Below are 24,442 nucleotides of genomic sequence, written 5' to 3' on the forward strand. Positions count from 1 at the left end.
ATGATAGAACTGGTGGACTCTAACAAATAAATGTGCTTGTCATAGCGTAACAAAATATATGGAGTTGGAAGGGACCCACAAGGAGTGGGTCTGCTCCCTGTGGAGTACCACAGCTCCTTACGTTCCCTGTAGACACAGAATTGGTTCCCCTGATATGGAAACGGATTTAGATTTTTGTTATAGAGGCTAATCCAGCTTAAATGCATTTTTGCCTCTGGTTGGGATGTACAGAACGTGGAATTCATAGTAAATGACCATGTTTCTACTCTCTCATCAGTGACTTCAATAATACAATAAAGAGGTTTGTGCTGTTTTAAGGAGTATGCAGAGAACATGGCACTTGTATTTGGATTCTAATTTGTGAACTGCTTGGCAGTCTTCTCTTCCCATAATGTATTCATCACAAGATATATTGGTTATGCAATAAAGTATTTTTTAATTGCTAGCTTTAGAAATATTTGAGTACCCAATTATTTCTATCTAAAAGACTATTACGGAAAAAAGAAAAAGTTAAAAATGGATATGGCCATGGCTAGACATGGATTATGAGTTGCACAGCAAGAGCACTGAGCCTTTGATGAAATGTATAAATAATTAGTAACACACTTTAAGACATCTTTTTCTTGGTTCACAGTACCTGTGCTGATTTAATTCTAGCTGAAAATATGCCCATTCATTCACACTGAAGGACAGATAAATTGGTGACCGAGTCAACGGGGAAAGTGATTCATGTTGAAGCACCTAAGGCCAAGTACTTTCTGCACATACCCAGATCAGACACGCAGTGAGAGACTGGGCACCAACAGAGATTTGTCCTGCCCTGGCAAAAGATCACAGGGGACATGCGACAGACATGTATGCGGCAGAGTAGTGCCCATAAATGAAGGCATGTGTGTACGTGTAATAATTTAACATCTAGTTTCTATGTGAATGATTTTTAGTAACCTGAACAAGAGATTAATAGCAAGAAATAACAGTATATAAATAGTCTGTCCATTTGTGCTTTTTTTTCAAAGTTACATGAGTATCCAAATATCCTTTTTTGTTTTTTATTCCACAAACATTGATAGGATTAATTTGGTCAGCACAAATACATATGAGCTTCAAAATCAATTCGTATGTTCACTGAATGTCACTAAATTGCACCTCAAAAACCTTCACAAAAGTACTTTCACGTTTGAAGAAGCACTTTGACACCTAAAGGTGCAAGCAGGGTGCCTAATGTAAATCCAGTACCTAATGACAAGAAATAAAAGTCTAAGTTCCATTAGATTCACTGCAAAATTCTGGTCTTAGTATATATGTCTGCTTGTTGCAAAGAGGAAAAGAGAAAAATCTCAGGACCTATACCCAGACAGCTATTTACTCATCTCAAACAGGACTTTGGAGAGCTCTTCTGCACCAGTCCATTGATTTGCAGAATTCCCTAAGATATTAAACAAATAACAAATAAATATGAAGCCAAGGAAGATTGCATGCTAACTTTGCTTCTTCTAGTGGTTTACAGACCATTTCTGCAAAGCTTGTCCTCTCCAAGTTCTTCACATAACTGATACAAAATCAATTCCTCTTATCAGTGTACTGCAGTTCAGACTGTCACACACAGATTTTTTTACACTGTGTTGTGTAAATCAGCATTACTGTCAGCTCCATCTGTGATACTTGCCTCTTAAAAGAATTACTCCAGTTGTAATGAAGTGGCTCCATTAAGAGAAGTCTAAAAGACATCATAGAATTATTTCAATCCCAACAGCATTTTGTTTTACCATAACAATTTTTCTGCATCAACGCATATAATTAAAGGTACCGTACCATGTATACCATTAAACAGGCTTACACTTTGGTCATTCCTCATATTTCTGAGTTTATACTATACTCCTAGTGTTCATATGAATGTCAAGACAGGATCCTTTTGTAATACTTTAGATTTTTTTTTAAAGTTGTAAATACACCAGAGCTGGGAGATAGGAGGGCTGACTCCTTGATAAGAGGGCTATGGTAGAAATTTTTGAAGAAGGTATGTATCAAATTGACTGTCATCAGCTCTGTAGTGGAGTTCTGCTTGTCAGTTGTGTTGTCACTTTTCCACACCAAGGGGGAAAAAACATACCTGACATGATTTTCCTTTCCCTTTCAAATGGGGAAAAGCACTGTACCATATTAATGCAGCTAGAATGGAAATACAGTGTTTTCATAAGTGCCTGTTTATGTGAGAGCAACTATACTATTGCTTTCCTTTTCTTTTGTCTAAAATCTAGTGAAGAAGACATAAGGGGATTGGAATAAAGAAACATAGAAAGTAAGCTGATTTTTAGGAAAAATAGTCTCATATCTAGCAACAACTATAAACCTAAAAATGCTGTTTAACTATTTATTCCATGTTTCAGATTGCAGAATTTTTTTATTATTCATTAAAAAATAAATTATAAGGACTGAGAGTTTTTCTTATTTTATTTTTCATACATTTTATTAATATTTTTATTTCATCCTGCAAAAAAAAAAATAGAAAGAATCAGGGGAAAAAAAAGTTAAAAACTTTTTAGGCTCCCAAACCATGCATGATTTTTACTGTAATATCTAAAAATAATACTCATAATCTTAATTTTTATAATAGAGTGTATATATAATTTTAGAAGTTTATTTAAAATTTATATTCAAATGGCTATTTATTATAAATTTATATTTATATGGTTATTTTAATTAAGGTTGTCAGCTGTCTTTGCTTTGTTTTTACAGATAAGGAAGACAAATAAGTGTTTGAGGTAAGTTATATTAGGGGTCATGTTTCAGGAGGTAACACCTCACCACTGGCTGATGCTCAGGGCAATGCCCAAAGTGCTTGACCCTTGAAGGTGGTGTGGCCTGTGATGCGACTTCATTTTTTTGTTCAGGGGCTCAGAAACCCTTTGGTGAAGCTGTTAAAGCTTTTTGGGTACTGATAAGCCTGGAATTGCTGGCTTTTCCATCCCACTGCTCTGTACAAGTAGGGTGGGTTGACTGTGGCCAGGTGCCCTCAGGCTGCCTTGCCCAGTGACCTGGCACACTTGGGCGCAGCAGCAGGGTGGGTGACACGCTGGCTGCCCACCAGCACTGCTGCTCACACGGAGTGGAGGGGTCACTGCAGCCCCCAGAGAGAGGGGACACTCCTCTGACCCCGCTCTGATTCCTGGATGTGATCCACATGGCTCCTGGATTGCAGTGCACAGGCTTGGCCTTCCCCTTGCACGGGCTAACCACACACTAAACGTGTCCTGGGCAAGCCGACAGGAGCAAGGGTCCATGTCCCTACAGACCACACGCAACGTTCCAGGCTGAGAGGTGACAACTTGGACTGCAGTGCCCACCAGACTCAGCAGATAAGAGCATTTTGCCCCTCACTCGTTTTCTGCAGCCTCCTCAATGGGAGAAATGCAATTGTAACCTCTTCTTGGTGGCACCTCTGCACACTACTGCTATACTTTTCTCCCTCATAAGGCATGTTGTAATATAAATTTACAGTTGAATTTCTGCTTGTTTCGATTTAATTTGTTTTGATTTTTTTTCTGAATTTCACTGGGCAGAAAAAAAATCACAACTGTTTAATTGATTTTCCTTTATGGAAGCTATATCCTCTACATTTGTTTTAATTTTCACATACACATCAGTGCTTCCTATCTGAGATTGCCAGAGATTTTGACTATACCTAATTAATAAGTTTACAGATGACATCAGTAGCAGTCCTAAGGGCAGTCAGCCGAAGTATTGTGAAATTTTCTGTAGCTGGGCCTCTATGGCCCAAAGCTGACTGATTACTTCTGAGAAGTATCCCTCTAACCTGTCAGCTCTTTAATGGCTCCAAATTTCCCTGTGATTTATAAATCACTAGAATGCAGTCTGAGAAACCTAGTATAAATGTAAAATAGATAAAGTGTGGAGAGAAGCTATGGATTTTAGGTGTGTTATTCTGAAATTCCCACATCACTAGATATTACACTGGATGAGGTATCTGCTTAAGGATGCTTCATCCAGATCAGGGGCAGCAAAGACCAACTTCAGTGGTTCTTACCATTCCTGGTGGAACAATCTGAGGACAAGATAATCAGTGAAAGATGGGAAACCAGTATGTCCATGGGATGGCAGACAGATTCACTGACATGTGCTACTGTCCTTGAAAAGCCCCAAAGTCTGAGAGATCTGGGAAGAAAAAAGCTACCAGAATGTACTTGATTTAAATATAAGATTTATTTAAGAAAGAAGTTCACTGAAAGTTTGAAAAAGACATAATGGCCAGTAGAAAGGTCTTGGAAATACAGGAAGATGCCATCCGTTTACCAGAAATATTCTAAGTTTTGGTCTATCAGCTTATGTTTGGAGTTTCTGAGTTTATCAGAAACATCTCAGTATTGGTCAGAGAAAGCTGCAGAGCCCAGAAAGTTCTCTAGAAGGAAGCTAGACACTAAACCAAATATAGGGAGTAGAGCTTTGTTTCTGATCATTATTTCAAGGGAATTATTTCTGGCTATTCAATGGTAGATTAAAGTGAAGCTGGCTTTTGGCTCTTCCAGAGCTTTTGGCTCCTCCCCTCAGAGCTTGTCACTCTGAGAAATATACATCAAATGCCAACACCTAATTAAAAATCCTATTCCTGTTTTTCTTGATCCAAGAAAATTTTCTGTCCTGAATTGTTGATTTAAGATTGTTTTTTAACTATAAGTTTTAGGACACACCTTCATCAAACAATAGATTTTTTTCTTAACTAAAAAAAGGATATATTTTTACACATTCACCTGAAGACAACCCTTAATGTCATCTAGTGCCCTGAACACATTGTTATGTTGAACTCATAGAAGATTTGAATTTTAAAGGGAAAAATGCTATGTATCCTCATTATTCATGAACCAAGAAGGTCAGACACAGATTTAGCATGTGTAGAAAACTTGAAGTATGAAAGACTGTTGAGATTCAATAGATCCCAAGGGTGGCAAATTAAGGCATAGCTGTTAAAGTATAGTGTCTCCTTCAATTTCTTATATTTTTCTAAATTACCATTTGTGGGAATTTAACACTATAGAACAAAAAAGGTGAACTTTTCTAGCAGTTACCAAAAAGCCATTTATTTTTTGCATAGTTCCAGATATAACTGGATTTGGGTTAAAGAAATTTAGGTCTTTTGCACTGTATATTCATGCAGGGTTTTTTTAAAAAGTATTTGAAGGGAAAAATCATCACGATATGTTTTACCAGTTATGCACACTAAGGTTCTTTGCTGTCTCTGGAAAATTTAAAAACATAACTTCTGAAAGGTAAGTTGTGGAAAAATTCCTTTTTAAACTTACCTTTAAAAAACGGTGACTTCATAGATTAAAAAACATAAAGGAACACTTTTTCTTGAATACCAGTTTTATTTTGCATTTTGCCTTTCTAATAAATAATTTGCTCATTTATATTTCAAGTGAAAGCAGTAGGCCTATGTAAGAAAAAAACGTGCATTTGAGTTTGTAACTTAATGCAACACTTTTACCTGACTTTTTCTTTGAAGATACGTTTTTGTTGCATAAGGTAATATAAAAGTGGCATAAAAATTTCCCCTTCATTTTTATTTAAAATATTACTGTATTCCATAAATATATCAGCTACTATATAAGCATTTAGTATTGAATGGTTTGATTAAATAGCTAGTTGGATACATGATTAATATCTCAAGGTCCCTTTTTAAGCTTGAGTATAACAGCCAATGAGAAGTTATGTGGCTGCTTTGGGATGAGCAAAGCTTTTAAATGTTACCCTTCAACCCACACAGCAGTCTCCCTTTCTTCACAGAACTGTGTTCTCATCCATAATTTTAAGGGCCTTTGTAAATGGTGCAAGCAGCAGGACCTTTGGTTCAGCAGCAGTGATTTTTTACAGTTAAATGTGTAATTCTCTAAACGGAAGGACAGATGCTTTGGAGACATCATTATTCTTCACCTATCTGTCAGAAACTACAGAGGATCTAGCTGGTTTCGTTGCAGTCCTTTTATCTTCAGTCTGATTTCTACAATTTTTCAAATAGCTCTGCAATGCATTCATCACACCATGAGCAGGAATTTCAGCCTGAGCATCACCAGTTATATAAGTTCTGGGCTGAGTAAACTAATTTCCCCTGATTTCAGTCATGTGAAGCAGTGGGTGGAAAGGTCACCCTCATTAGTGGGGAGAGATGCTGCTGCCCTGGTGGCCGACTGGCTTTGCACCCTTTTAGTTATTGATCTGGGAGCATACAGGAGCAGGCAATGGCTGCAGGGCACAGCTCAGCTCTCTCTTCTTCAGGCTCTCCCAGGAAAGCTACCAAAGGTTTCCTTCTGCATCCTGGATCTCTGCTGTGGGTAATTAAGGTTAGGCAAGTGAAATAGCTAAAAATGAAAGATTCAGATTACTAATTCCTCCTGAAAAAAAGCTTTCGGGACAACAAGCCCAGGGAAAATTTTCTGAGCATGTCAGAATCCCACCAGGTTAAAGTGACTCAATATTTAGTTTTCAGAAAGCAAAATCCCTCTGCATCCAAAGCCAAGGATTATGTTTAATATCCATCATTTTCTTGTGTACTCCCTGTTCCTGACCTTGAATGGCTGATCCAGAGCCAGTGTGGGATTGGGACCATAATGCCAATGAAACTGCAGAGACAGTCAACACCATTTCTTCTGGAGGGGTCGCCTATTGCCTGGGGTCTTGCCAGTGAAAATGATAAGGATAAATTAAAAAACAAAACTGAGGAACATCTTCAGTATCCAAAGAAAAATTATTCATGACAGAAGCAAGAGGTAATGCATTACCAATTGTTTAAACAAAGGTGCAAAATAATGGTGTAGGGGTTTTTCTAAGACACCATAAGTTTCAGAAATGGGTCTGAATTATCAAGCTGTCAAAAATACAGCTGTTAATTGGAGAAGGAGAGAGAGGGAGAGAGAAAGTAAGTGATGCTGCTTTTAGGGGAATATTTAGGAAATTATTGAGTTAATTTTCTCAGATCACCTGGTCAGACAGCCTGAATACTACATTCTAGTGTGGACACTCAGATTCAACTGCTTTCTCCTCTTAGGTTGAAGAAAAACGACTAACTCTTCCCCCAGGGAAAGAAAAGTATAAAGACAGCTGTTTGGGAAACTCCAACCTTCCTGAGTAAGTTTCTCACAGGCTGCCTGGGCCCCAGTCCTGCTGACTGTCAGAGCTCACAGTACAACCCAGGGAGGAGAATCCAGAAGGAGAAATGTGAAGCTTCCCTCCAAAATAACACATTAGTCTGTGCAACAAGCAGCCATGGACACTCACCCTCCATGGCCGGTTGGGGCAGGCACCCTTGTTTTAAGGCAGTCTTGGAAAAAAATATCCTTCTTTCAATCCAGTCTCTCAGGTTAGGCTCCTGTGTGACAAAGCACAGTGATAAATGGTCTGTGCCCATTGTGACAGCAAGAACCACTTAAAATTAAAGCAAAACAATATGGAAAGTGTCCCAAACTTCATAATATTCTGTTGGATTCAAATCCCCTCTAATTTCAGTAAAAGCAGGGATCTGGATACACACACACAGGTAGAATCAACAACAGTGTGGAAATTAACCTATGACTCTTTGATCTCACAAGATGCTGGGCCATAGTCACCATTTGACCATGTTATAAGGTCAAATCAGCTCATTTCTCTTTCTTTGCTGTTGGAGGAATAGGTGCTTGCAACTTATCATGGGATGTATACAGGAACAAACTGAAGGCCAAACAGAAGGAAGCCATTGAAAGCAGAGTCTTAAAAAAACTGGTCAGTCTCTGAGAGAAATTACTTGCATTTTTTCTAATATGAATACTTCAATGCTTTCTATTTTAAAGGATTCTTTATTATTTCATTACCCTTTTCTTCTGTTACTTTTTACTTCCTTTTCTAATATTTTACACATGGTTTATAATAGCAATAGGCCAGCTTGTGGAGGGTTAGTACAAAACGGATAAGTCAATTAAAGCTTTCCTTTCATTTATTAGGAACCAAACAGTGATTTGCACAGGAGCTTTCCAACATACGTGCCTTGAGCTGATCAGCACTTTGTTCTGCTTTCACACATTGACAAGGTTGTGTTTCATAATGCAGAAAGTCCACTTGCTGGTTTCCTGTCTGGGTTTAAAAAAAAAAAAAAAGAAAAATAAGAGTATTTTTTCCTGCACAGAAGCTTTAAGTTATATAAAATTTTGTTTCAGTGAGAATTGATGATTGCTTTTAAAAGTATTTCTTAAAGGAGCTATTCTTTTTAAAAAGAAACCAATGTCAGAGTTCTGTGAATGAAAGAATGAGCTCTCCAAAATCACTGATGGTGCTGTCTTACTTCTCTTAATGGATTGGTGCTTTGATTCTGAAACCTTGGCCTGCAGACTGTCTGTGTCCTGCAGAGAACTTGCTAGCAGAGCCTTTAGAGAGGAGCTAGATACCATGATGATAGTTTCTCTGTTTTATTACTGCTGTTAAATTGTCTTAAAAGCAGTTAAATATTCATGAAACCTTTCACTAATCAGAATTCTTGTAGGAAAGCAATTCTAAGTGGGAAAATTATTTTTGCTTCTGAAGATGTTCTCCTTTTTAATATGCGTAAATAATAATTAATAACTTATTTATAAGACCCTATTGACATGGCTGAGGTGCTTGGGGTACTATACAACACCATCAAAACAGAATCAAAACAAAATGAACAAAAGTTCACCCTCATTAGAGTCAAGCCAAACTCAAAAAAAATTGCAGACAAGAAAACAGGACCTGCTTCTCTAATCATGCGGTCTCAACATTTGTATTTTTGAAATTATACTGGGTTTAAAATATGTCACCATAAGCCTCAAAGAATGTACAAATAAGGCTAAAGTCCCTTTGTTCTTCCATAAACTTATTTTCATTTCACATATCCTCATATGTGATCCTAGCTCACCTATTTCAGACGTATATAAAGGACAACCTGTAAGGCATTCTGCATTGCCAAGGCTCTGCATGCTGCCCCATACAACCTTCCCCAAATAAACCAACAGAAAAAAAGGTGCTGCAGGAGCTTTGCAGTAAATGTTTTGAAATGTGACCCAGTATGTATCAGGGGAAGTTATAAAGCAAGGAATTTGGCCTTTGCTTCCCTTGCAAATTAGAACTGTGGGGCAAATTCCCTACTTGTCAGCTCTGAGAATAGGGGGAAAATCATATTAGGATAAAGATAACTTTTACAAACAGCTACAAAAACATGAATTTCAGTACCATCTGTCACAAACCTTGGAAAAAAGACCTATAAATTAATACATGGACACATACACATTTAATCATTCAAATGTACTTAAAAAAGGAATTTTTTAAGTTCCATCTGATCCATAGTGAAGGGAAACATCAGTTATTTTTTTCTGCCGTATTACCAGGTACTGTTTCTATAATACAGATTTTCAGTTATGTAGGCTTACTGTACAAAACAAATGAGTTTTTTCTTCTGTCTTAGACACCAGCCAAACAGTCACATTTTACAAATAGGTTAAATAGGTTATGGGGGATAAATACAGGAGGAAAAAACAAGAGAAAATATACAGTGAAAGTTAGGCTGTCATAAGCAGCAGCTCTTTCTGGTAAAGCTCAGGTCTTAAACTACAGAAATGGGGAAAACAGATTAAAGCTGTTGCTTTGATGCCTTAATACAGTATCTATTTAATTTGAGATTACATAGTTCATGAGGAATAAATCCCCAAATATATTTGTAAAATCCTTCAACAGCCTTCAAAAATATCACAATGTAATTTGCAGAATTCACTCTCTGGAGTTTGATTTTAGAAAAACATCAGTGCACAGATGATTTAAGAGTGCAAAAGCTGATTCTGGGTTTGTATCTCAAGGTGCAACATTTGCTCTAAGCAATAAGTTTCAAGGAAGCTCAGCTGGAAATGTGGACAAGTATTAATGGTGGAAGTTCAAAGCATGGGTGGGAGCAGCAAGGATGGATAGGCACAGGATTCACTAATGTGCAGTGAGACTGATGGGGGATGCCTGCTCCTGTCCATCTGCACTTTGAGAACATCTATCCCAATAAATCATCAGACCAATTAAACAGTGTTTCACCCAAAGGACTCCACATTGGGTCAGACTTCAGTACAGAGGCCAGATCCAGTGTCCATTAAAATCTCATGAGCAGAAGAGTTTTGGCTTTTACACTATGGCCATCACTGTTACAGAGCACATACCACACTCAGTCCAGCTATGTACATGCCAGGATATACAGACCTGTGGCAGGAGAATGCTGTTTTCCTGTTCCACGTTCCTGAATTTAATTTTCTTTTCCAAGAAAAGGGAGGCTGAGCACTTCACAGCATTCATCTTTTTGAAAAAAAACAAAAAACAAAAAACAAAAACAAAACAAAACAAAACAACCAAAAAACAAAACAAAACCAAAAAAACCACACACACACACACACACACAAAAAACCAAAAAAAAACCAAAAAAAAACCCTTGTAAAAGTTAGCTTCTCACTATGCTTTTTGGCTGGCATTTTTGATGCACAAGCTGACCTCTGATGCTTGGGAATTCTGCAGTTCTGAAAATATTTAATTATATGGGAGGAAAATACAAACTCTTGAATTGTCTATTAGATTGCACAACTGCTTCTCAAAGGTAGTAGAAGCAAATGTAATATTATCAGAAGTCATATGCAAATAGGAAAAAAATAGGTAGGAAAAATTGTTCAACAACTGACTAAAACTCATGGTCAACTAAAGTCAACTTTTTTCATCGCCTATTGCATACAATGTTCTCCATGAAAAAAAAAGTAATATAAAAAGCAACTGTTTACTTTGTTGGTTGTTTTTAACTTTTCAGAACATCTTGCTTGAGTAAAACTTGTTTGTCATTAAATGCTGACAACTTCAAAAATTGTCTTTGGATTAACACAAAACAAAGCAATTTTCTTTGTCCAATCATCTGGCATGAGTTCAAATTTAGGAAGACAAAGTCAGTGATTTACATAGAGTATATTTAAACAAAGATCTAGGGGATCCACACGTACTGTACAATCTTCAACTCTTTCTTGTGTGAAATGAGTTTATGCAAGTCCAGTTCATTGAACAAGGCTATTCAGTTTTGTTAGTCCCTTGAATTAGTTTCTAGGTCAGCAAAGCACTAAGAACATTAGAAAAACAAAACAAAATAGCAATGACAAAAAAGAATCCAGACAAACAAACTCCCTCTGAAAACCTCTAGACCCTAAAATGCTATATCCTTGTTATGCAAGGATGTCTTTCTGCTCACACACTTTAAGTTAAAACACCTCCTTTGAAGTACAGAAATGGGATTGCTCAAAGTTTAGTACATGAAAAAGAGGAATCAAGGCTAATAATTGTTTTGCCCAGTGGAAAACTCTCCAAGTTGTATTATTTCAGCTCCTATAAATATCCTAACAGGATTTTCATGCTGCATTGGAAAATTCCACAGCAGCAACTCAGTCTGTTTTATATGTAATTCATTGCCCCCTTTCTTTTACGCCTGGTCATTTTTTATGTGCAAACATGATACACAGCTTACCAAATCATTTGGTAATTGTCTGAGTGGATCAAACAGTTGTAAATCCTGCATCATGCAAAAGCTCAAGGCAGTACTAATTTTTGCCCTGCTCATGATCATTTTTAATGCTGCCTGTATATGTGTAACACACAGCCAGCACCATATAGCAGACAAATGTAAAACCTTTTTTTTCACTGTATTATTGGCACCAGTGAAGCATAAGAAAAAGCAAAAAAAGAGAGAAAAGACAAGTCCTTCCCATTTCCACAGCAGAATCAGGCTACAGTTTTATGTTTATTTTTGAAAAATGAAATAATTCTGTCCAGCAACTTTGTTTAAAGGTGCATTTCTTGTTTTTCCTAAGTTTAATACAATTTATGAAAATCCAGAGAAATTATTTAGATGCTTTCCACTTGAAGAACCTTGTCCCTAACAAGGTATCATAAAAAGACAAAACCTGGGAGATGATCTCCCTGTGGACTACCTTAGCAGAGTCACCTGCATCTTCATCTTCATCTTCATCTTCATCTTCATCTTCATCTTCATCTTCATCTTCATCTTCATCTTCTTCTTCATCTTCATCCATACCCCCCCATTCAACCAGACACCCACCATCAGTGAACAGACAACAGCAGACACAGGGGTACATGTGAAAGTCCTGCCTCCCATTCAAAGTCAAATCATTTGCTTCCTGTTGGGACACAGACCTTTCAATTCTTTGAGGCCAGACATCAAAGTTGGCAGAACAGATCTTCTTAAAATATCATTTCCTGGGGCATAATGATACCTGTCTTTTAGAGCTTTGGGCAGGGCTAGGGTATTTTCTAAGGAAGAGGAGTTTCAAAGTGTGCAGCTCCCACTGAAGGATGAATCCATCCTAGTCAATACTTGAGTATTGAATATCACAGTTACCTTGCAGTTAAAGTTTGCAAGTTGTTTCTAGCTGATACTGAACTGAAAGCTTTTACTGTTCAAAAGGGTTGCCAGGCACCAGCCTGGATTCAGTTGCTTTCAGATATGATGTCTTTGTCTCCTAAGGCAGGGCCCTACATAAAGGATTTATGAGATGCTGAGGATTAAAACTATGGAGGATTCAAACAGATCAGTGCTAAAAGTGAACCCATGCTAGAAAGAGTCCTTACCTGTCCTACTTCCAGCACGTGGGAATTTATAAAACTGGGATGTGTCCTTTAGCATCTCTGTGCCTTCGTTTCCCTGCAGAGGACGGCAGCCAAAATCTTCAGCTGCTGTGGTACAGCACAGATTGTGCAGCCTCTCCTTGCCAGGCTTCAGGGATACTTCTCAAGGTGACTGCCCTCATTCATACATCTGGGGCTTTCACAATCAGGATCCTGGAATGAATGCCAGCGTATTACTGTCAGTGCAATAGATTAAAATGCTGATGCTGCAGAAAGAAATAAGGGCAGAAGGTTCTGGATTCACAGACTCATTCAAAAGCAATATAAAATAAGTAGGGAAAATGACTATGTGGTACTGAAGCGCAGTGGTGCCCATACTGAGAAAAGAGAGCAACCATTTCTTTCTGCTGATTTAGAGGGAGGCTGCCAAGGCACATCCAGTAAATAACTATTGTTCAGAGTAATCTGAACAAGGTTCTCTAAAAGCTGAGTTTGATATACAGGAGAAACACTCAACTGATTGTTATATAATAAGAATTGACTGCAGAGGAATGGACTTTATACAGAAACTAGGACTGTATTTTGAGTTAGGGAAAGCTTTTTATTCTGTGCATTGAAGCCCTGGGCTTTATTCTATTGGAATTTACTTTTCCAGATGGCTCAGAATGCTGCCTGTCCTTGCAGCCTGTTCAGGGGCCAGGTAAAGGGCAGTGGTGCTGAAGAAACACAAAGCAACTCCAAAGTTTCCAAAGAAATATTACTAGGAGGAGGATGAGAAACAGAGTCTACTCCAGAGCCAGGTCTGCAAGTAGCTAAAAATGGATCTGAAGAGGGATTCTGTGCCTGTGAAAGTAAGGAGAGAGCATGTGCAAAGCAGTTGAAACAGTTAGGGTTTTGTGCTTTGTAGTTAACTTGGTGTTAAAAAACACACAGCATTATTTTTAGCTCTTAGAAAACCCGAGCAAAATGCTCCAGGCAGCTGCTATCACTTCTGTCTTGAGTAAACATTTGGTTTTTGTCAGTTTGATTCTCAATCATCAAAATGTGGAATTTCCTACTTTCCCTTTCCCTTTCCTTGTTCTTGTCCTTGCCCACGTCCTTTCAACTTTCTGGAGAATGCTGTTTTTAAGAGGAGGAGCTGCCCCAGAACCATTTCCCAGTTCAGAGGTGTCTGAGATGGTCAAATGTCTGATGCACCTGATTATCTGTTTGAAAGCTGGGTTTGATTTGCCTTCTTTAGACAGATATTTCTCACAGAAGGAAAAAAAAAAAGAGACAGGGGAGGTCATGCATAGAGTTTTAATTTTGTTTGCCTCCTTCTCCCCACACAGAGCTTCTCAGTCCTAATAGCTGTACCAGTTAGGTTGCAGTAATTTAATTGTCCCTTGATGACAAGGTGAAAAAAAAAGGAGGAAGTATGGCTGATTTGTATGTTGTTCACATTCATTCCCTGCTCCTTACTGGCCTATTCTAAATAATATAAAATGAGTCAGGCAATTTGGAGTAGAGCACAAATCACAAGATGTTGTTGACGATGGTGTCACACATTTAGATTTCTGGCAAATAGTGTCATCCAAGGTCCATTCTGTATTGTTACCACAATCAAACACTGCCATGGGTTGACACTGAGGAAATTAAAGAAAGAATTTCCTTCATTGGAGCTGATGAGTACTCCTTACAAAACCTTCTGCAAGTAATGGTGAGCAAATGTTACATCCTATGCCTTCCTATTCTGATGGACTTCAGAATAACTGACATTCTAGCGTGTCACTTACTTGCTCAGTAATTGAGGTACAGCTAGATTTTACAGCCATTTATTTGCACTCAGGTTGAGTCCAGGACATGCCATATTTCTGGGAGTTGTAAACCTTGCTACCTCTTAGAGTGTCATATCCTGGGGGCATTCAGCATATGGCTCCAAATAAAAGGGGCTTTTGCAACTACTACTTTTCTTTCTGGGGTCAGGGATGGGAGGAAGTGGTAAGAGCAAATGGTTGTGGTCTGGGTAAAAATTGCAGTCTTTCCTCCATTTTTTAGTCTGCTAGAGCCAGCCAGCAGTATGTGTCAGGAACAGCATGTCCAGAAAGGATTGCTGACCTCAGAAGCAAGGAGCCAGTTCATTAAGGCACACAAACCTCCTTTTTCTGGGATGGTACAATGTGCTGTTGACACACATGGGCTGCAGTCTAATCCTAAATTATTAAGAATGACCCAGAATCTGGCACACTGGATTCTGCTGATTAATATCTTACTCTGCAAGCAGTTTAATCTAGCTTAAGTGAGGTTGCATCTTCATGTTAATTTTCAGTATAAGGATGAAAGAATCATGCCATATAACTCTAACCATGGTTCCAAGAGATCCAGATATTCATTATAACATGCACCAGAAGGAATGAAAATAAATTTGCTCTGGGTTCAGAGCGGTCTGGTAAAAAAAAAGAAAAAAGAGAATGAATTCACAATCCTTGCTTATATAAATAGCACCTGTTTTGACAAATTTTGTATGCTTGTGTTTTCTGAATTACCATGCTTCCAAAGTACCACTTTTTTCAGAACATAAATGACAGCATTGGCAAAAAAAAAAGTAAGACAGGCTGTTACTATATATATGTTTATAATCCTTAAGCTTTGCAAGCAAGAAATTGTTGGATTCATCCAGTAATTCTTAGCCTGTGCACACTTGCTTGGTCTTCAGCCACAGTACAACACACAAGTATCTGCTTATTGGGTCTCAAAAGGCTGTGATCCACTGCACTGGCTGTGTATTCCAGACGTGGATAATGGGTCCAGTGCTGCAAGATCTTCACTGATGACCCAGCCACTGACACAGCGTGAACCTTCAGCAATGTTGCAGACAATACAAGACTAGCAGGAGCGGCTGAGGGACCAGATGTCACACTGCCATCCAGAGGGACCCCAGCAGCTGGAGAAGTGGGATGATGAGAATCTCATGCTGTTCAGTGAGGGGAGGTGCAAAGCCCTGCCCTGGGGAGGAGCAACCCCAGCACCCCTTTGGAAAACAATCTGGCAGAGAAGGCCCTGGGGGTCCTGATGGACACCAGGCAGGACGGGAATAGCTCTGCACCCTTGCCACTAAGGTGAGAGGTATCCTGGGCTGCATTAGGCAGAGGAATGGCAGTGGTGGAGGCATGTGGCTCTTCCTCTTTAGTCACTGCCGTCTACTGTGCAAAAGTGACACTAGAAATACTGGAGAAGAATCCAGTGAAACGCACAGAACTTACCAAGGCGCTGCTGTGTCTTACGTACAATGAGATAATGAGAGAACTGTGACTGGCCAGCCTGGAGAAGAGACGGTGCAGGGAGTCTTATCAGCATATATAAATATCTGATGGGAGGCAATGAAGAGTCAGAAAGATTCTTCTCATGAGTGCTCAGTGACAATGAACACAAATTGAAATACAAGGAAATCCCCCTGAAACGTATGAAAAAACTATTTTATTGTTGGGATGGTCAAACACTGGCATAATGTTACCCAGATTTTGAATATCTCTTTATACTTGGAGATATTCAAAACCTAACATGGACATGGACCTGAGCAACCCACTGTAGCTGACTTTGCATGCAACAAGGGGTTCCACTAAAGAATTTTCAGAGGCTCTTTCCAACCTCAACTCTTCTGTGATTGCACCATACTTTTCACACTACACCAGAAATATTGCAGCAGCGTTCTTTGAGCTGGTTTGTATTTGCATTTCTGACATGTCTGCAAATAGCAGACACAGTTTTTGCTCTTAGTGTTCAAGCTAATTATTCCCTTGCACTCTTTAGGATTTGGGTAACTTTAACCATATTTAGGCTTTAATGACCAAGAATCAAGATGCCACCTTCTGTGCAGGACAGCACTGAAAGACTCACACTTAGAAATGCCCCAGCAGGCTAGATTTAAACAAGCTCTGTCCCTGGTAAGACCATCACAGCAACTCACAAAATGAAGTGATTTAACTCATGGGTGTCTGTCCAGGATTTTCAAAGAAACTTACAAATTAGACACCACACTTAGTCCACAATTTTTTACAAGACCCTAAGCAAACCCTGTAAAGCAAATTGGAAGCATGGTAAGAATTCTGATTGCACACTCCTGAAAATGAACAGGGCTGAGAACCACACCTCTATAATGCTGAAGCGTGAGGCACAGGAGATGGGGAACACAAGCCCATTTTTGGCACCTAGATTGTTTTCCAAACATCTAAAAACATTTGAAAATTATCATGACCTACTTAGAAAAGTGAGTAGGATGGGAAAAACAAGTATAAGCAAAATATTTATAAAATTAGGACAAAACATACATAAGTAAAACTTGCAAATATTCTTTGTAAAGCTCCTTACAACTCATTTAAAGTTTTGCTCCTCCACTGAAGTCAAGAACATTACAGATTACTATTCTATTCAGCCAAACCAGATGGGATTCACCCGTTGCTACAATTCCAACCATCCAAAAGTATATTTGTCTCTTCTCTCTAATCCCTCTTTCTCTGACATTAATGCAAGAGCCATTGTTATAAAGAACTCAATAGTAATAAAAAAATATAAAAATTGCTGTTCTTGTATTCCTCTTGTTGTTGAAGAATAAAATTATCCTGTAAATTAAATCTGATTTTATGACATTTTGCATGCATATAGATCTTCGTGTGAACTCAGGGGAGCATACTTTATTTGAGCTCTGTATTCCTTATACTTTTTAATTAATTTTTCTTTGTAATTCAGAATAAGTTTCTAATGGATTCTTGGAACAATATGGGGTCACTTGGGGGTGATTTTAATACCTGCAATTCCCATGGTTATTAATCAAAGACTTTTTAGCCTTTTAGATAAATTATCTGCCTTCTGTTTGGAAGATTGAGATTAAGCATGTGAGAGAAATTGTCCCTACTGACACAATGAAAAAAAAGTCATGAAAATACAAAATGCAACATTTTGGATATCTCACAAAACTACAGAATATGCTGCAGATTTTCAATTTTCTTTCATCTAGCTTCATGAAAATAATTTGCTGAGAAAATAGCAATGATTCTGGAAAGGAATGATTTTCATTTACTGCTTATAAATCTCAGAAGCTGTCAAGACCAGTAAAATATTTTTAGTTGAGGATTTACCATTTACATGTGACAGGGTTTTTAAAAAAGTGTTAGGCTTTTTAAGCACCTAAGAAAGAAAGAAAGGTGTTCACTTAGTAAGTTTAGTTGGGAATCTAAATTTGCATGCCCTTGAACAGTGGTTGTTACATTTTCATGTGCTGAATGCCGAATCATACAAACAGACACAGATTTTATGCAATTGATTTGTTTCCTCTTGACTTCATGGTGTCCAATGATTAGAAAAATCCTGGTTGATTTTATGTTCATTAAAGAAAAAAAAACAGATTGTTTTCCATAATTTTTCACTTGATCTAGAACCACATAACTGTAGAATGATGTCCTCAAGGGATACCAAAGATGAAAGAACATACATCAAAATTGATACATTTACTGTGTGATTATATAGGCAAAAATATATATAGCCTAATATCAAATCTCACAGTTCTGCTCATCATTCAAACAATGGTTAATCTGATATTAAGGACTCTCAAAACCCAAAGAATTTAAATTAGGTGTGTTGACTTCAACTTTTCACACACAAGCATCCTCAAGGTGTGTGAAAATTCAATGCTTGTTTTCAGCTCACTTCTGTCTCTGTCAGAATGAAACTAATCACATTTCACAAAAGCATTTTAAGTATTTACAACAGCTATGTTTTCATAATGTCTAAGTATTTCACAAATTTTCTTCACCTGAGGAAGGACCTGATTTGTCAGTTTGCTAACCTGAGGCACAGCTGCCCCCAGAGGACAGTGCTTTAGCTGTTCAGGATGCGTGGGGGATGTGAAGCAGTTTAGCTGCATCTGTGCCTTGATCCAGCTGGGTGGATTCACCTGGGCCTCTGACACATCCAGGGGACTCATCAGACCCCATCACCTGCTTCCACTGTACTGCTTACAAACTCCAGCTGGCTCCTTCAGTCCATGCTGTGCAGCAAGGCATTCTGTTATTTCTTGCATGAACTAAAGGGTAGGTTGCTTGTTTGAAGCCATGCAGAGGGACCTGGGCACTGCTTTCATAAATCTGAGGCTGTGACTCATTCTGCATCCTGTCCTCTTTCTTAGCCACCAAACACACATGGCTGGGAAAGTAGCACAGCAAGGGGAAGACATAGCAGAAAGACAGTAAAAATTATCAGTAAGAAACAAAGAAACCTAAGTGGGTAAACAACCCCCAACCCCCAAATATGGGGCCGAAACAGACCTAAGAAACATTTTTCACTTTCATCCCTCAGACGCAATTTTTCTGGAAAGAGAAAATACCTTGATGAAAACCACATAGAGAAGTCAGAGAATAGGCATGAGATGAACAAAACAGTCCTTGAAGACAACTCTACACAGTGATGTACAATGTTCTCCATAGCAAGAATTTCTTTCCTGTGGAGAGCATTGCACATCACTGCACAAGTCTGCATTTCAAAAATTAGAAACCATCTTCAGAAAAATACATCTGTACACATCATAGGGTATATAATGCATACTTTGCTTGATTATTGTGATATTATGAATGCTACATGTCTTTTCTTCCTAGAAGAATACTTCAGAGGTCTCAAAATTTATTCTACCAACAAAATAGAAAGATTAGCATAAGTAAAATTTTTCTCCATGTAGTATAGAATATGCAGCGTACATTTTGCATGTCCATGGAAGGAAACAGTCAAAATACATATTAGATATACATGTATTTATCTATACGCTAAAAATGGAAGAAGAGAACACACACAGGCTTCAAGAATGTGCAAATTTCAGCAGGTCTTTTAAAGGTATATGTGTTACTTGCATTCAAACCCCAGGTTTGGCAGTTTGTAGAGCTGTCTCATTCTGAAAGTGAAGCAATTCTTCATTTGCCATGATCCTTTCATGGTCTTGTGGGTAACTTTATGACATTAAAGATGGCAGGAGCATATTTGTTTAGTAATTAGAATACTAAAACGGTTATTAGGAACATCATCCAAATTTTCTTGAATTCAACTCTCAGCTCTGTTCAGGAGCACAAATGGCCAAATGGCTCAGCCTCACATGTGAAAGAGAGGGAAGCAGTGTGAGTCAGACCAGATGGCTGCTGACCTTAAGGCAAGATAGAAACGGATGGCAAAAGCTTTTCTCAGCTGTGCTTATTCTAGGCACTGCTCCAGAAACTCACCTAGTCCTGGTAAGGGAAAAAGTTTCACTTTTTAATATTGAAGAAGTTCTAGTTTAAAAATAATATCTTGTTTCTGATAACACAGATACCTGTTTTTATTCTTTCAAGATACATAAATTGGATGGCAATAGGGAAAAAAGCAATGAAATTTACTTTCTTGAATCACAGCATTCCAGAGTTTGAGTGCCATGAGCGCTTTATCTCTTCTAAAATCACACACTGCTAACAATTATTACCATTCTTCAGAGCTGACCATTGGAATAACACTCTAACAAAAAAGAACTTATGTTTAAGCAAAATGCATGTTTTCCAAACAACTTGCAGTTTGAAGGTTCTCATTCTGTACTACATGAAATGTATTATGATAGGAAGTTTTCAAAAGCAAACAAGACTCTGAAACAACCTGAAATTGTCATTATTATTTTTGTTTTTCTTTGAGAATTAGGTATCTACTCTATTTATCCTAGTTAAAAGAAATCAGATTTCTAAATTTTGAAATCCTCTGTAAAATGTGAGTCACTCTCTAGCAAAACAAATGCCGTGTCTGATTCAAGGTTTGAGTTGAAGACTTTTGAAAATAGTGGAAGATGTTTAAGTCTGTGTACTCTGGTTTTGATCCACAAAGGCTAAATTTATAGGCTATGAGATAAAGTTACATAAAGGAGTCACGCTCTATAGCTGTATATCTTGACCCACTCTAGTGCTTTGCCCTTATAATGGTTTATCCATGACCTAAGAGATAAACAGAATGGAACATAATCAGAAAATCAAAGCTAAGTTACAGAAGTATAAAACTAGACACTGCCTCATTTATTTTCACATACACAAAAAAAAAAAAAAGGAAAAAACAGGGAAAGTGAAATTATTTCCTTTTGTTCTTGGGAATCCACTTGAAGCATTAATTAAGCATGTTAACTTGCATGTGGTAAGAACATCTGCAAAGTATTTTTGTCTTTTTTACCATTTTGTAGTTTTCTGTGGTTTGTCTTACTTTTCAGCTGTTCCTCTAATATTACCAAGACATTATTATTCCTGAATGTGTAATTATGTTATGTTGTATTTTTTGAGTGGGTCAAATAACCTTTATAGTGCATTTTTAGAGAATCAGTGATGCCTAAGGAGTCTAAAATATATGCTGCTGACTGGGAAATTATATTTGTATTTAATTATGCAATACTGCATGGAATTGAAAACACATGGCACAAAATGGCTTTGACTGACTGTCACATACTTTCTGCAGGTGTTGTTATACACCAGGCTAACATAGTAATCTGAGTCCTATATGGAAATGAAGGAGTTCAGCACTGAGGGTGTTACATATTTAGAAGTTCATAACTGTGTAGTTTGCTTTACTGGTCATGCAACACCTCTCATTGAGACAGATTGTACAAGCTTGCAAAAAATCATATACACCCTGCAGAATTTGATATTTGGTAATGAAAGCCAGGTCTGTTAGCAGAGCTGAAGATGCTAGTGTTTCATATTCCCCAAAATACACTTGACTTCATGGGAGCCCTACTCAGTGGCATCAAATGAGAATCTGGCTTTGTGTGCACTGTCCCATGGGAATGTCATGGGTTTGTTGCATGAAACCCATAAATCATTTTGATGTTATCTAGATCTGTATTATCATAAGAACTCTACAGGCTGGTAAAATATGCTTCTGAATCATTACAATACACTTACTGCTCCTGGGAGATGAGTCAGATATTGAGACTGCACCCCACTGTGCCCTGAAACAAATATTTTGTGCAGCATGGGTGCATACATGCCAGAAGGAGGCCATTATCTGTACTTGGATTACTCTTTCATTATATCTTTGCACAGCTAAACTGACAACTCTTCCTGTTTCTGTTTAAAAACACAAACAAAAGCTAGCGAGCACTTGCCATGTTTTCCCCCGTCGATATCTGAAGATTATATTGATTTGAGAAAATGAGCAAATAATGAGAAGCACTGCAGTTTGGTACAGGAAGACTGAGAACTTTTAAGTGTCAGGACTAATAGAGGGCAAACACAAGTTTTTGATGGTAACAGCAAAATTGTGAGTTTTAAACAAACAACAAAAGGAAAGAGAATCGGCAAGAAACTGAGGCATCTTGACACAAGAAGGATTTGTAAATTGCTGAAAAATAATTGGTTTTTTAGCCTTGAATTCAATGTTCAGGCACAATGATGAGTTCAACCAAGATGTAGAGATGCATCCAGTGCCAGATGCTGAGAGTATAGCATCATACCAGGCACAGTCTTCCAGGAAAGATGGTGAAGAATCTGAAGTCTGGGTGCCCCACAATACACACTAACACTGGAGAGCAAAATTAGACTACAACAAGACAGAAAATAAAATTACCAGAGAAAAGAATATAAACTAATTGCACTGAGAAAGAACAAAATTAAGAATTCTTAATCACACCATTTGGTACCAAGAAGGTTGAAAAAAAAAAGCCTTACTAAGGAAATTCCCTTCAGGAATTATTTTTCTTTCAAAAACTCACTGGAGTGTGAAGTGCTGCTGAACTAAAGTGGCTACTTGATTTTCTGAACAAAGGAGACATAGGGAGCTATATGGCAAGAGAAAAAGGCAGGAGCAGAAGACAAAGGGATGGAAAGCAAGAAATAACTGTAATAATATTTTAACAGCTTAAGGCGGAAGCAGAAACTGGGCAGAGATGAACCAGACAGTGAGCATATGCAGAGCAAGAGACAGACTTTTTAGCCAAAGGCATACAGTTTGAATCCCGCTGCAAATTTCTAAACAAGTGACTTTATGCACATAATGCATTGTGTTCTTATCAGGCTGAAAAGCTTCTTCTCACTGCTTTGTTACCTTAGCAAAGAGGCTCAGATTAAAAAGTTACACAGAACAGCAGATCTGCAGATGTGTCCATGCATCTGACTTTCAGCGTCTGGCTAGGAATACCTCATCTATTTCTGTGGGTCTGCCTGCTACTGAAAACATAATTTGCAGTGCTGATGCCTTATGGTGGATCTCCAGTTCTGGTTGCTGATTTTGAAAATTGTTGTTCCTGGCCTTATTTATAAGATGAGTGCAATGTTTTTTCACAGAGATCAGCCTCCTCATGCATACTTTATAAAAATTACTGCCATAAAACAATCCTATTTGACCCGGTGTAAGAGATTAATATAATGTTTAAATCCAGTTTCAAACAGCAGGAGAAAAATCTTAAACCTTAGGAGAGCTCAGATGAAAAGCTTTTGCTTAACTTTTTTCAGTAAAGAAAAACTCAAAACTTCATGTAATTGTGGAAGTCAAATGCCTCAAATTCTCAATTCCAGATTAAAAAACGTAGCTTAGAACTTGTCTTGACACAGGGCTAATTCACAGTCATAAAAGACAATAGAAGACCTTCAAAGTGCTTTGTAAACAGGCAGAGCTGCTACCCTTTGGGTCCAGCAGTTAAGTTTTTCTCAAGTAGTTTTTGCCTTTCTGGCCAATTATCAATTGCACTGAAATCACTAACATATTTCCATTTTTTTCTTTTTCAACTCTCTGTTTTCCAACACATTCTGAATTAGTGAACGAGAGTGCCTACTAATTTGTACTAGACACAATCAGTTTCTTAATACTTTAAAATATTTTTCCTCTTTTGGTTACACCTTTTATCTTTTTCTCTATTTTTTTTTTTTTAATTTTGTTCTTAGCAGGATTGGGGTTGACTGGAATCACACAAGTAGTCAGATAACAGAACTGGTTTCCAATTCATGCTGTAAAACATATCTAATTCTGGACTACAATAATGACACTTATGCTCTGACTTTTCCTGTACTCATTACCACTTACCTCCTCCTCCACTCAAGTATTTTTCACTTTGTTAGACTTTCCTCCTTTAGGCACAATTGTCATATATCAAAACTCTGTAAGACTTAAAAGTGCTACACAGCAAATGTAAACTAATGTAACAGCTTCTGGAATAAGACTGATCTTGTTAGCATGAACCCTTTGATTTTTTTTGTTTCTTTAACATAGAAAATCAAGCCTTCAAGGACTTGTCTTTCAGTGTGTATCCCATTAATTCTAATACTTCCATTCAGATAAAATGAATTTATTAAGTAGGTTTTGTTAAAGTCATTACCAATTTTCTGTGGATTCCATCTCTTGTTGTTTATTCAGTTTTGTAAAGAAAAATAATAGTATTTTGATTTCCACAGAGTATAGAGATTTGATTTAGAGGTGGGTTCCTGAGAAATATTTACTTTGCAGTAACTCTTCATTACTACTATTAAAATAGCAGGTGTCAAAAATGTCCCTGTTCAATGTCAAAAAGACTGCTCCTTTGTCTTTTCTCTATATTCTGGTTTTTGTTTTGTATTTACAGAACTGCAGAATGGGTCAGGTTGGAAGGGACCACAGTGGGTCATCTGGTCCAAGCTCCCTGTTCAGGCAGGGTCATCCCAGAGCACATGGCACAGGATTGCATCCAGATGGTTCTGGAATATCTGCAGAGAGGGAGACTCCACCACCTCTCTGGGCAATCTGTTCCAGTGCAGAGTCACCCACACAGTATTCTTCCTCGTGTTTAGGTGGAACTTTCCATGCA

This window comes from Prinia subflava, chromosome 1 (genome assembly GCF_021018805.1).
Source record: "Prinia subflava isolate CZ2003 ecotype Zambia chromosome 1, Cam_Psub_1.2, whole genome shotgun sequence".
NCBI lineage: Eukaryota > Metazoa > Chordata > Aves > Passeriformes > Cisticolidae > Prinia > Prinia subflava.